This window comes from Diabrotica virgifera, chromosome 5 (assembly GCF_917563875.1).
Source record: "Diabrotica virgifera virgifera chromosome 5, PGI_DIABVI_V3a".
In the NCBI taxonomy this organism is placed as follows: Eukaryota; Metazoa; Arthropoda; class Insecta; order Coleoptera; family Chrysomelidae; genus Diabrotica; species Diabrotica virgifera.
The window spans coordinates 200196191-200211460 of NC_065447.1; the positions used below are offsets into that span (position 1 = coordinate 200196191).

Consider the following 15270-nt stretch of genomic DNA (forward strand, 5'->3'; position numbering starts at 1 on the left):
ATAATTCCTGTCATTTGACAAATTCTACATGTTCCACTCATTAAAACGCCCATTTGGTGATAAATAGCAGTCTGATTTTTGCATGAGAGTTTAATCTCTGTTCGGAGAATTTAAGTCTGTTCTGTCGGACAAAATACATGTGCCGTTTTCGTGGTCTGACTGTTCCAAATTTTTAATTTGTTCCACAATTAAAACTTCCCTTGTTCCAGTGTTCCCATATATCAAAGTTTGTCCAACTAGACACCCTTAAGCTATTAACAAATTTTCAGCTTGCTATTATTCAACTTTTTTTTCATATGTGGGATCCAGACCTATAACATTTAATTATGATTTTACATGCTTTTCAGCCTACATTACATGCGAAAACATTATTAATTTTAAAGTTACAACACTTTTGCACTGAAAAAATTGTTAATCACTACACATTTAATATTAGAATTTCAAAGTTACAACAGTTTTGCACGGAGAAAATTGTAAAAAGTGTAGACACATTTACTTTTACAGTAAAACCTGTGTTACCGGGCACCTGCCAACATCGGACACCTGTACTAACGGCCAGTTTAAAAATTCCCCAAACCAATTATGTATATCTAGGCTACAGAAACTGGCAATACCGGCCACCTTTCTATATCGGCCAATAGTTCTTTCATTTTTAGTGGCCGTTACTGACAGGTTTTCCTCGTAGTTGTTGTCCTCTTCTCGTACATCATCTTGTGCCAAAATATTTTTATAAAAACTATGGTGGGCTTCTGGTGTCATACCCGAATGGCATAAGTATAACAAATCTTTCTTTTTGGCCATTTGAATTTTTGGCTGTTATTTAGCAAGTTTTCTGAGAAGAGATATTTTTGACAGTATTGTCAGTATTGTCAATACACAAGTTTTAAGATAACTGTTTTTCCTTTCATGAAAAAAATACTTTTTGGTCGTAAATAATTGAAGGGCTCGGGGCAATAAGGGACCTAAGCCACATTTTTAGAAATTTGAAGATTTTACTAAAACAGGCTCTGTAACAATGGTCTCAAGCCACCAGCAAAATTTTACGGCTATTGGGCAATAGATGTGGCCACCAGGCTATAACGACATTTTTGCCAACTTGCAAAATCATGGAAAATTTGTAATCAAGAACGTCATAAGCCACAGTAAAATCAACATGGCGACACATAATCGAAGAGTGTTGAACGAAAAACAATTATTTTATAAGGAAAAATACAGTAGTTCAGGTTTGGATTTTGACTCTGACGATTCTGTAAAGGATCGAGAATATTCTCCGCACACGAGTTCCAGTGAAAGTGATGAATCTTCTCCGAAAAAGGTAAGTAAACATTTTAGTGGCTTGAGACCTTCTTGCTGTCGGATATGTGGCTTGTGTCTTAATAAGTTATAATAACATTAAATTTACTTTTTTAGTAAAACGTAGCCATAAATAACGTGTTGAATTTTTTTTATTGATAAAGAGCCATTAACAATAATATTCTATTTAAATTCGTTTGTAAATAACACGTTTAAAGACCAAACAAGTATTTTATTTTGTAGGTGGCTTGGTCCTTTCTTAGTTCGATAGCGAACACCCAAATTTCATATTCATTAAACACACCCTAAATGGAGCGTTTGATGAAGTAAATGTTGGTAAGAGGGTTGTAAAATTTGGTGACCAAAAAAAGCTTAAAAAATATATATATATGGAGGACCAATAGTACTGAACATTAAAAAAATTCAGGATATAAAGAAACTTTTACAATGTATTCCTCTCATAAAACAGCAATTTTATCTCAGTATTATTGGAATCAGTACAAGTAACATTGAACAAGATTATAACAAGATTATTGAACAAGTTGATGAAGCAGAGGAAGTAGACAGGGATGATGAATCTGATTTTTTTAATAAAAAATAATATTGTAGGTATATTCTTGCTTTTAGAATGATTAATTTTGTTATTTTCAAAAAGGCCATAAGCCACATTTATTTGTTTAATAATTTTTTTCTTAAAAAATGCAGTTTTATTTTGTATCTTTTTTTGAAAAAATATATTTAATAATTTATTATGCATGTAAGTAATTAAGGTAAACATTATAAAATATAAAAATATGATTTCAGGATTTTGTCAAAAACTTTATACGTGATTTACTCAAAACTTTTCAAATGAGGCTTAGGTCCCTTATTGCCCCGACCTAAAAGGACATAAAATTTACATGAATAGTTTGGTCTCGTAAATCTTTTTTTATTTTCTCGGCCGTTAATGGATTACGTAGACACGCTGCATATTAAAATTAAACACCACGGATATAGATATTATAATAACAAATATCTTACCTTTTTCGTGCCTTTAGTTGCTTGTTATCGAAGCCATTGCAATGTTCCGTGCAAAACTGTTAGAGTTACAACAGTTTTGCACGGAACTTATATTCAAAAACGCAAAAAATTTTTGAGTTACTGCAGTCTTTCACTGAAGGTGCCATATGCCGTCGGGAAATAAATAGTAGGAAATATAGTCCTTTTCAGTTTACTATCAAGTAAATTTTTTCGAAAACGTACAGGAAGGGCTACCTTTCGCAAAAACCACAAATTAACCCTTTAATGGGATGAAAAGGGGGGCTCCGGTGCGAAATTTTTTAAGAAAAAGTTAGTCTCATAATAAGCACCCTTGATATACCAGAAAAAAATAAAACCGGACTTGTGTCCATTTTGCGAGGTTCAACCTCTCTTTCCTACATTATTTATAAAATATGTATATTAAAAGTCATAAAAAAGTTTGTATGCTGGATTTTGCTGAGAATGTCAATTTTGAGACTCCAAAAAATGAAAAAATGTTTGCAACCCCTGTCACAAATTTAATGTTACCAGTTTTGAAGAATAGACTCTAACAATGGAAATTTCATAGCGACGGGTTAATGAAGGTATAAATTTTATTGAGTTCATGAGAATCGCAAAAATGGTCAAACGGTTTAGTCCACAGTAAACATTGTTCTTTTTGGAAGATGATTACAAAAGTCTTAAAAATGGTCTTAACTGCTTCGTTTGAGCGAGTCTAACAGTTTCTGAAAAATATTGAGTGCAGGTTGGAGGACGCGTTTCTGCGTCTCGCGTTATTAACATATCTACGTTGTCGGACTAAAGAAACACGGCTGTAAATTGGTCGGACCAGAGATCGACAATCTTTAAATTAAATATAAGTACTTTGAATTAAAAATTAAGAGGTAAAGGCAGTTTTCAACGAAAACTCTTCGTTTATAAATTTGCAAAAGTCTGTGTGTTATTGCGTTGCCGCTCCTGCAATACTTAGAGCAGGTGTATCGATGGATTAATATGTAGTTTTGCCTTCTGCATCCAAATCTGAAAACGGCATTTCGATATATCTAACCGTCTTCGAGATAATCGACCTCAAAGTCTAAAATGTGGCGTCACAATCCGGTTATCTCCTACAGACGTACTAAACGTCAGCTCAAATGGTTGATTAGGAAGTAGGCTACTTTTTTTAAATCTCGATTTGCCAAGCATAGGTTATTTACATTTGAGTTTGACACTTCGTCAATGTCAAACTAAATTTTAAATTAAGTATTAATAAAACATCAATGACATTTAGTGAATTTAATTATTATATAAAATAAATAAGACGTTCAAAAATACAATTTGAGTATAAATATTTTAAAGCAATAATTTATAAACAGTTTTAAAAAGGTTTATACCAGTATAAATACGGCCTCCCCTTTATGATAAATATACTGTTCCATTTTCTATAAAATTAAAATATTATGTACACCTAGTCGTTCCCTAAACTCGACACAACTGGCTAGTGATTGTAGAAGGTAATTTTTTTGTTTTTTGAGAATTTTGCCGAAATTGGCAAAATTACTAATTATTTAGTAATAATTATTAACTATTTAGAAATTATTTTTTTGTCGAATTGGCAAAATTATTGACTAAAATCACTAGCCAGTATTGTGTCTGTGTACATCCTTCTAATGGAAAAAAATATTTGAAGATTTTTCTCAAATTATGAATACCAAGAAAATTTTCATTTATAACTCTTTTATTTTTAATTTGACAAATAAAAGTTATTCTTCATAAAAAGCTCTTCTTGTTCTAAGATTTATGATGCAACCGTGTCCCAAAAGTAGGGGAACAGTCGAATATTGCGCGAACTAAACATCGGATGGAAAAACTGAAAAATACGTTTTCAATTATTTTCAAAAATCTATCCAATGACACCAAACACCAACTCCCACTACACCCCCTGGAGGTGGGGTGGGGTAACTTTAAAATCTTAAATGGAACCCCTAGTTTTTCTTGCAGATTGGCATTCGTTACTTAAAAGTAAGCAATTTTTATGCAAGACATTTTTTTGAACTGTGGATAGATGGCGCTATAATTGGGAAAAACGATTTATCCTGATACCATAGGTAAATTATAAAAACGGTCTAATATCTCGAGAAATACACTTCCAAATAAGAAACCAAAAAACAGGTTTTTAATATTTTTCGAAAACCTATCGATAAACACTAAACATGACCCTCCAACCCACCCCCTGGAGGTGGGGTGGGGGTAACTTTAAAATCCTAAATAGCAACCCCCACTTTTTATTGCAGATTCGAATTCTTCATGAAAAATTAAGCAACATTTATTCGAAACATTTTTTAAAAATGCTGATAGATGGCGCTAAAAAATCGTATTTTTCCAATTAAAGCGCCATCGATCAACAATTCCTTAAAAATGTTTCGAATAAATGTTGCTTAGTTTTTCATGGCAAATCCGAATCTGTAATAAAAAGTGGGGGTTGGTATTTAATATTTTAAAGTTACCCCCCACCCCACCTCCAGGAGGGTGGGTTGGAGGGTCATGTTTAGTGTTGTTCGATAGGTTTTCGAAAAATATTAAAAAAATTTGTTTGGTTTCTCATTTGGAAGTGTATTTCTCGAGATATTAGACCGTTTCTCTAATTTACCCATGATATCAGAATAAATTGTTTTTCCCAATTATAGCGCCATCTATCCACAGTTCGAAAAAATGTCTTCAATAAAAGTTGCTTACTTTTACGTAACGAATCCAAATCTGCAAGAAAATCTAGGGGTTTCCATTTGAGATTTTAAAGTTACCGCCACCCCACCTCCAGGGGGTGTAACGAAGGTTGGTGTTTGGTGTCATTGGATAGATTTTTGAAAATGATTGAACACGTATTTTTCAGTTTTTCGATCCGGCGATGTTCAGTTCGCGAAATATTCGACCGTTCCACTACTTTTGGGACACCTTGTATAAAATTTTATTAATCTTATACGAGGTATATAAAACATATGAATTTCGATCAAGAGTAAACTACCTTTATAGTTTAACACACCTACATTTAAATTAGAATGATATAATTGCACATTAAAACATAATTATTAATTCTAAACTACTTTTCATAATAGAAATTTTCCATATTATGAATTAAAATACGTAAATATACAAAGTCATAATGCATTTTCAGCTTGTTTTTTATTTGATTCAGAGTTGGTCCACCATCTCCAGATAGCTATTTCTGCATCTATGCGTCTTCAGTGGAGCTATGCAGTCACAACTTTAAACCAAATATCAACACCCTGCCTATTTAAGGGAAAACATCGCGATGCAATGATTCCACTTTTGAGACGCAAAAACAGCGACATCTCTCGTAATACAAGGAAGTAGAAAAGCCCTAGATACAAAGTTTACCACATTTAAAAAATTAACATAAAAATTATAAACATAAATCCAAGACTTTTTGTTAAGAAACTGCTTTCTGGCTGCATCCTGTATCTCTGGCTTTTACAATATATTAGCACAAAAGACGACGGATATAGAAGAAAGCAAATAAAGGACACTGGCCACGTATTTACCTTCTTTTCGTCTAGGAAAACGACCGAAAGACAGTTTCAGGTACTCAAATCTAAGAAAATTAAGATTTTTGTTATAACAAAACTATCGCGCTAGAGTGACATCTTGTGGGTGTCGGATTCTACGATTTTGTTATTACAAAACTCTTTATTTTCAATTTGAAGTATGTACTTATTATTTAATTACATAATAAAGATTGTCGATGTCTTGTCCGAAAAATTTATAGCCGCGCTTCGTTAGTCCGACAACATAAACCTGATAATGACGCGGGACGAGTAAACGCGTCCTACCTGCACTCTAAAATTTTTCAGAAAGTGGTAGACTCGATCAAACCAAACGGAGCGCAGTGAAGACCATTTTTAAGATTTTTGTAATCATCTCCCAAAACGGACGATGTACTGTGGACTAGTTATTTATTTCACAGCTTTATAGAAACGGGTCATTCCATTTCAAATCACTCAATTTTGGAGCAAAAAAAATTTTGGACCTCCGATTTGTCTGAAAATTGGTATATAGCTTCTGCGGGACGTAAAAATAAGATAATTAAGGTCAAAAATCTTCTTCTTCTTTTTTCTCAAAATGCTATTTTATGCGATTTTACAATGATTTGGTGTTTATTTATACAAATTTGCATTTTCTATCGTAAGGTATCAATGGAAAACATACTATTTTAATAGAAGGGACTCAAAAATGTCATTATGTGGCATTATAACAAGTTACTTTGATTCAAAACAAGCGTTTGATCAAATTTTATAGTGTAGAAAACGTTAAAATACCGTTTTTACATTTTTCTTCATTCCCAAAATACATCATAATCGATTTGGCTGAAAATTTGCCCACAGATAGACAAAACATAGGACTTTAAGTGGTGAGAAGGATTTGAATTATGTTACAATACCAAAAAAGTTACATGCAATATTATAGTCAAAAATATAGGCGTCTATTGTAAGTACAATTAACTCGAAAATATCGACCTCACGACAAAAATTGTTAAAAAGAAATTGTAATAATTGTAAATACGATTTATTTGGAACAATTTCAGTTCCTACCATTTTTGTCGAAAAGTTAAAACTGGCGGAGATATTGAGCAAAACAGGTTCTCCTTTAAAATCAAGATGGCGGCTAACGTAACGGAGGAATTCATTCGTGATTTTAAATTTAGGCTACTATTGACTCCCCTAAAGATCAGAAAAATAAAATTTTGCGCAGCTCGGCATTCAAGGTCAAATGCTATCCCGACTGGACTAATATATACTTTTGAGTCTGATATTACTGCATGTAACTTTTTTGGTATTGTAATATAATTCAAATCCTTCTAACCACTTAAAGTCCTATCTTTTGGCTATCTGTGGGCAAATTTTCAGCCAAATCGATGATGATGTATTTTGGGAATGGAGGAAAATGTAAAAACGGTATTTTAACGTTTTTTGCACTATAAAATTTGATCAACAACTTGTTTTGATTCAAAATAACTTGTTAATGCCATATAATGACATTTTTGAGTCCTTTCTATTAAAATATTATGTTTTTCATTGATACTTTATGACAGAAAATGCAAATTTGTTTAAATAAACACCAAATCACTGTAAAATCGCATAAAATAACATTTTGAGAAAAAAAGAAGAAGAAGATTTTTTGACCTTAAATATCTTATTTTTACGTCCCGCAAAAGCTATATACCAATTTTCAGACAAATCGGAGATACAGAATTTTTTGCCTGAGTGATTTGACATGGAATGTACCAAACATTTATTTGAAGCAAAATGAAAATATTGCATGGGAAAGCTACAGTCCTCACTATAAATAATACATTGAAGGACTAATATTAACGTTATCATCCCCATAAGTATAACTGTATAACAGTAGGTACATCTAAAAGGAAATACCTCATTCATCTCATTTTCTGTACATATTTTTGTTCGCTATTATTTACATAAATAATATTAAATATTTTGTTGAATTTCAGGTCGGGAGCCTGATTCGTCCTTGAACTGGCGATATCCTATCTACCCATAACAGTAATGACCCGTCTTGATTTGTATTTCTCACAGATGCCGGACAAACATCCTATGTCCACCGTGCACGATATGTTTTGACTGTTGTTACAAAATATTTTTTATATTGAGAAATTTATATTATTTATGTCTAACAATAATAAAAACAAAAGACTGATAATAATAACGAGTATAATAAATTAAACATTAAAAAACACCCGGTAGGTAAATAAGTGTTTAAGAAAAATATAAAAATAACAAACTCATTAAATAATTGAAGGAAATCATTGGTCTAGCTAGGAAACGAATTATAAGATTGTTTGTAGGAAAAATGAAGAACAAGAAGAATAATAATTCGTAAAGAAGGGCTTTTAGAAGCTAGTAGTACATAAAAAATTAAAAAATAAAATCACAGACTGCGAAGCAGTAAACGAAAACATACTGAGAGTTAATATGAACATCTTACAACAAAAAATAACGATTATAGTAGTGTATGGTGTATCAAACGATGTTCTAATAGCGGAAAAAGATCAGTGGACCGATTCTATAAGATCAACGCGAAACAATTACGTTCGTCATCCGACGGTTTGCTATTCTGTAAGCTCATTCGGGAAGAACCGGAGAAGCAGATCACGAAGCCGATTACAAAGCGAAAGCGATAACTTTTGGCTTGCGTTTCGTTTCGCTTTCGATAGTGATTGGTCGATCATTTTCACGTGGTACACAAGCGCAAGCGCTAAGCGGGTTGTTCGTTGTTGATTCCACAAGAATTCTGTGTTTTTTGTTGATAATGAATTCGTGATGCTCTTACACCATATCTTCCGTAAGTTCCTGTAGCTCATCAAAAAGGAATCGAACTAATTCTTTGCTTAAGCGAAAAATATCAATAAACCTTATATCTGTTAAACCAAATGGGTCACTTCTATCTCGAAGGAACCCGCTTTCCTCTCACGTTAACCGTAGATGGTTTCTTCGCGAGTTTTCCATAATATAGAACAAATTGCACTGGCAACATTTTTATTAAAATATAGTTATTCAAGGAAATAATTCAATCAAACTTGTGATTATAAGGCAATAAGGTTATATAAATACGTCATGTAACTGCTAGTTACTCTTCTTCTTTCTTTACTTCTTCTTTTTTTTACTCCCTGCACGTATATTTGCAATGTTGCCGTAATTATTTATTCATACGTCGTTTAAACTCGTATATTATCGTATGCCGCTATGATAACGAAGCGAAAGCGAAAACTAACCTTATAGAATATGAACGTAAATCAACTTCGCTATCGTTTAGCTTAGCTTTCGCGATTATAACGAAAATTATAGAATTCGCCTACAGTTCTTCGGGGATTTAAATGAAACAATAATAAAAGTAGGAGACAACAGAGAAATAATAATATTAGGAGATCTAAATGCTAGAACCGGTAAAAAGTCAAATAATAAAGTAGTAGGACCATTTGGAGAAGAGATAGTCAATGAAAATGGAGGCAGGTTAATAAATATATGCGAACAACATGAGCTAACAATCAATAATCGTTACTTTAAGCACAAAGAAATACAAAAATACACATGGACACAACCTACTAGAAATTTAAGTTCAATAATAGATTACGTGATAACCAAACAAAAAACCGTATTAGATGTTGAGGATGTCAGGGTATATTAGTCTAAGGGCTAGTGAACCCTCCGACTAACGGTCGTCCTGTAAGGTTAGAAATTTTTCTAGTGATAATTCATAGCACACCAAGGCTAAAAACCATGACCTGACAGGCATCAGCGGTCCACGTGTTTCTACCAGGCGAATCGAAAAGTGCAAATTTAGGGGGTAAAATAAACTTTCTCCTGTAAGGTTTAAATTTAAGTATGTGTTTGAATAAGTCATTTAGAAGAAATGTGTACAATGACAGACGATTCTGAAGAGCATAAGACCTTGCCAGGCGAGGAGAAAGATTAGGGGTTTTTCCTAAAATTATTCTTTTTGCATCGAACAAATTTTTTTTAGGTTTTCTGAATCATTCCAAACAGGAAAGGTCTTTAGTGATTTTTCTCTTAAGTTAATAGTTTTTGTTATATAAGCGATTGAAAATTTTAAAAATTGCGAAATCGGCCATTTTTATCCCTAAATCGGACATTTATCTAAAAATTTCAAAGTTGCCAAGGTACGTAGATATTCTTTAAACATTTATTGATTAAATCCCGAAGAGTTTTTTGCAATACAATATCGGAAACGCCTTTGTTTTTTAATTGCTAATGAAGCGGGCGCGACACTGTAGTATAAGTGAGTACGTTTGAGTTGGCATAAATTCATTATCTCGAGAATGGGCAAATTTCAAAAGAAATCCTCAGACAGGTCGATTTTTATTTTTAAATTAGGACTTTTTGGCATATATATAATACTAGTGACGTCATCCATCTGAGCATGATGACGTAATTGATGATTTTTTAAATGAGAGTAGGGGTTGTGTGACAGCTCATTTAAAAGGTTATTTAATTCTCTATTCAATAATATAAACATTAACATACTTATTCATACAGGGTGTACAACAATTTTTTTTTATTAAATTAACTTTGATTAAATTTGACAAATAGAAGAAAAATTTTTTTTGTGTACCCCATATAAATAATTATGTTAATGTTCATATTACTGAATAGAGGATTAATTAATCTTTCAAATGAGCTATCACGCAACCCCTACTCTTATTTAAAAAAATCATCGATTACGTCATCACGCACACATGGATGACGTCAGTAGTATTATATATATGCCAAAAAGTCCTAATTCAAAAAAAAATCGACTTGTCTGAGGATTTCTCTTGAAATTTGCCCATTCTCGAGATAATGAATTTATGGTAACTCAAACGTCCTCACTTATACTACAGTGTCGCGCCCGCTTGATTAGCAATTAAAAAAACAAAGGGGTTTTCGATATTTTATTGCAAAAAACTCTTTGGGATTTCATCAATCAATGTTTAAAGAATATCTACGTATCTTGGCAACATTGAAATTTTTAGATAAATGTCCGATTTAGGGTTAAAAATGGCCGATTTCCCAATTTTCAAAATTTTCAATCGCGTATATAACAAAAGCTATTAACTTAAGAGAAAATTCACCACAAATTTTTTCTGTTTGGAATGATTCAAAAAACCTAAAAAAAATGTGTTCGATGCAAAAAGAATAATTTTAGTAAAAACCCCTAATCTTTCCCCTCGCCTGGCAAGGTCTTATGCTCTTCAGAATCGCCTGTCATTATACACATTTCTTCTAAATGACTTACTCAAACACATACTTAAATTTAAACCTTACAGGAGAAAGTTTATTTTACCCCCTAAAGGACATCGCACACATCTTATGGAAAATATAATGTCACTCAAATTCAATAAAATTTATACGAATAGATTCGTTTAAAATTAACTGTCAATTCTTATCATTGCGCCAACTCTTAATTATGATTAATTACGGCGCAAATTGCAATTAAAGTTTATCGAAATCGCATTTTTGGAGTCTATAAACGTGTCAGTTATAATCACTATTGCTCTGGGTGCTATTCAAAACAGCTTAAACCCCGCTGGGCCTAAGCGGGTTAGTGAAACTATTATAATAAGATGCTTAAGAGCTCGAGAAGATTTATGAGCTAACTATAATTTGGGTATTTTAAAATATTTTTTCTCTCTCTAACTTATGTACCTACCCATTTGATTTCAGATTGATTTATATCAATTTCTGCTCTTATTATTGAAAATTAAGAGTTGGCGCAATGATAAGAATTGATCGTCAAATTGAAACGAATATATTCATATAAATTTTATTGAATTTGAGTGACATTATATTTTCCATAAGATGTGTGCGATGTCCTTTGCACCTTTCTATTCACTTGGTAGATACACGTGCACCGCTGAGGCCTGCCAGGTCATGGTTTTTAGCCTTGGTGTGCTATGAATTATCACTAGAAAAATTTCGACAACGAGATTGGCACTTTACCGCGCTGAGCAGATGGGACATGAATTGTAAATTGTAGAATTCCCGCATCTTCCTTAGTCTCAGCATCCGTATGGCTTGCAAATTGTAGAAGCCTCGGAGGTTTAACCAGAGAAGGTTCCCATTGTTTTCATTCTGGTGGGATATAGAATAGCATTATGTTGTTTTATATGCCATTAGAGTGAAAACTTAGTCTTTTTGCTAGCAGTTGCCGCTAAGGCATCTATGCCATTTCGTTCGTTGCAATCCGGGACTGCACGCTGGGGTTTGTTTTGGTTGGATCAGGTAGAGCTGCACATGTGCCTCCTGATGAGAGACTAATAAGTTTCGAAACCGGTAGAGGTGCTTGCTGCACTCTCTGATTGGACTAGAATATGGTTCGGCTGTATTTTCGTTTTGCAACGAAATTGAAAATGGTTATTCATTTTTGATTTACATTTACTCTGATTGGAGTACGAAGGGAACCATTCTCGTTGGCACTTTACCGCGCTGAGCAGATGGGACGTGAATTGTAAATTGTAGAATTCCCTCATGTTCCTTAGTCTCAGCATCCGTATGGCTTGCAAATTGTAGAAGCCTCGGAGGTGTAACCAGAGAAGGTTCCCATTGTTTTCATTCTGGTGGGATATAGAATAGCATTATTTTGTTTTATATGCCATTAGAGTGAAAACTTAGTCTTTTTTTAAATAATCATTATTTTCAAGCAAGCGAGCTTTTCGATACAGGAAAACTAAGAATAATCTAACGGATAATGAATAACCTAACCTAAAGAAGTTTGAGTTGTGTGCTGTATAATTTTATTCTGAAATATTCTGAGAACGTTAGCTTTATAATAAAGTAACAAGGTATTAGGAAAATCCGAACCGATTAGTTGTAGGAAGGTTCTACTTAGTTTCTCGGAATGTTAAAAACGTAAACAAATTATTCGTTAAAAAGAAATTCGTCGAAAGATCCAAGAAATCGTTTAGTTGTTACCAATCAATTAAATATTCAGAGAAAAATTTATAAGTAAAATTTTCTTTAGTAGTGGTAGCGGTATCTAGATGCATACTCATCTATGATCCCGATAGGTTACAGACCTATTTCAGGGATGAAGAAGTATGCAGAATAATTCAGTTCTATTTTGTTTATATCGTAAAATCTTACAGGGGAAATCATCGTACTAACTTCAGTTCTTATCAAAATATATCACTTCTCTCCCAATATGATGGGTCTCCCAATATGATCGATAACGACCTAGATTAAATATAGAAATGGTTTGATTAACAAACAGGTACTACAACCCTCCAAAAATAGGAGATTGAGGCAGCGGGCCAGTTAACCGACACTCGGAAAAAATCATTATGCAAAAGACAATACAACACAACCTCGGAATTTGGAAAGAAACAAGGATATACGATTTAGGCGCAGAAATGAACTACAAGAATAGGTACTTACGTGGAATATACAGGGAATCGCAACAAAAACAAATGAAATTCTCCCAGAAATCGAAAGAATAGACACAGATTATAATAGTCTTAAGTCAAACAAAAAAACAGGATCAAGAAGAGTAAATTATAGCAAAATATACGTAGGTACATATAGAACGGGATACGCAAACATGAAAGAACAGCAAAAGGAGAACACGTAAACAAGATTACCAGAAAATAAATGAATAAATAATGGAAAATAGGATAAGCATATTTGGAAAACTAACAGTAACTGTTGGAGTATATGAAATGAATGGCAAAGTCACCGTAAGGAAATAGGAAGAATTTTTCAACGCACTAAAAGATGTGTTATACATGGCAAAGGAAAAACAAGATATTCTATTAATTGGAGATTTTAACGACACATAGTAAATGAAGGCGGAGATATAGTGAGACGATTCATACCCAGATACACATAGGACGAACCTAGTACCAATCAGTTAAAAGGAAGCAAAATCAATTATTGATTCCATATTAGTCGGAAATGACAGCAAAAAATGCATAGAGTGTGCAAGGCTATACAAACAAGTAGAATGTGTAATTAGCCATCGACTTGTACTAGGGATTTTCACATACACGAGAAGACAGCAAAAAGACAAGATCCAGAAAGATGAGGAGATAGAAACATTGCGAATACCAGGTATAAAAATATTTAAACATACAACAATTTATTATTTAAACATTATATCAGAAACGAAGTGCTCTGTATTGAACAACATATTATAAAAATAAAACACGCACCGACAATCTTAACTACGTAGGTATTTTGATAGCTCAACCATTATTGTATTTTTGTATTTATGTATTTTTTTTCGAAAAATTATTTTTGTATTTTCACGGCCAACCTAATAATATTTCATGTAATTTTTATTGAAGCTAATGTATGGCTTAAAGAATCACGAATAGCTCACAAATTAAAGCAGTTAGGTAGAGCGAATTTAATTAAATACATTATTAAAAAACAGGGTGTTCCATTTAAGACAACATAGAAGACACTCGTTTCAAATTTCGACCAACCCTGTATACTAAAATTAAATATTTCGCTATATTAATCATTTTTAACAATAATACAGTCGGAAAAAATGAAAGAATACCCATGAACGATCACATCAATCACTTATTTTGTATTTGCTGTCTTTTTCCATAAATAACAAACGTTTGTAATGTTTATAATTAACTATTTTCAATGGGAAATAAGCCACAATTTTACGAAAAAAATGATTTTATTAACGTTTCGAAGCCCAAATCGGGTTTTGTTGTCAAAATACAAAATACTACTAAAATAAACAAAAATGTTGTTGCTAAGTAAAAAAATTCTTTTAATAATTTATTTAATCTGACTCATTTATATTGGCAATTCAGACGTATATTATACATTTTAAAGTAGAAGACTTCAAAATGTAAGTTTTTAAGTGTGGAAAAATTCAATAATTTTAGAGCTCTTGTGCAATTACTACTGAGAATTCGATGAAATAAAATAATTTTGACATAATATTTGAAAGTCGAATCAGTAGACAATAACAGTGGTTTGAATCGTCGTCATGGAAACCAAGATCGTCGTCATGCTAACCAATTATGCTGAAGATTAAGATTTGGTCATTTTTTTAAAGACTTGTAGAAAAAATATTGTTCCTAACGCTTGCAGAAAGTCTCTTTTCCGCACTCGACTGCTTGACGAACTCCCGCTTCGCTTCGTTCGGCAAACTGCAGTCTCGTGCGGAAAAATATGACTTTCTACACTTGTTAGGAAAATAACTATTTCCATTACATGTAATTAACGGAATTTATTAACATTGATATTTTTTTATTGCTATTTCTAGTGCAATTATCAAATAACAAATCTGACAAATTTCACATTTACAACATTTTTACAACTTAAATAATAATCATGTTATTTGAAAAGTAGCCGCTATGTTGGAAACCAGAAACGTTAAACGGATTTATAAAAATCCATGTTTTTGAATTGTGCTTCTATATTACTA

General features: G+C 32.6%; 1 protein-coding gene across 2 annotated transcripts in view; it reads right to left on the reverse strand.

Annotated features, from left to right (window-relative positions):
• The window catches only part of LOC114326217 (UDP-glycosyltransferase UGT5-like), a 203223-nt gene that overhangs the window by 186774 nt on the left and 1179 nt on the right, over window positions 1-15270 (reverse strand). The gene's annotated exons all lie outside the window — the stretch shown is intronic.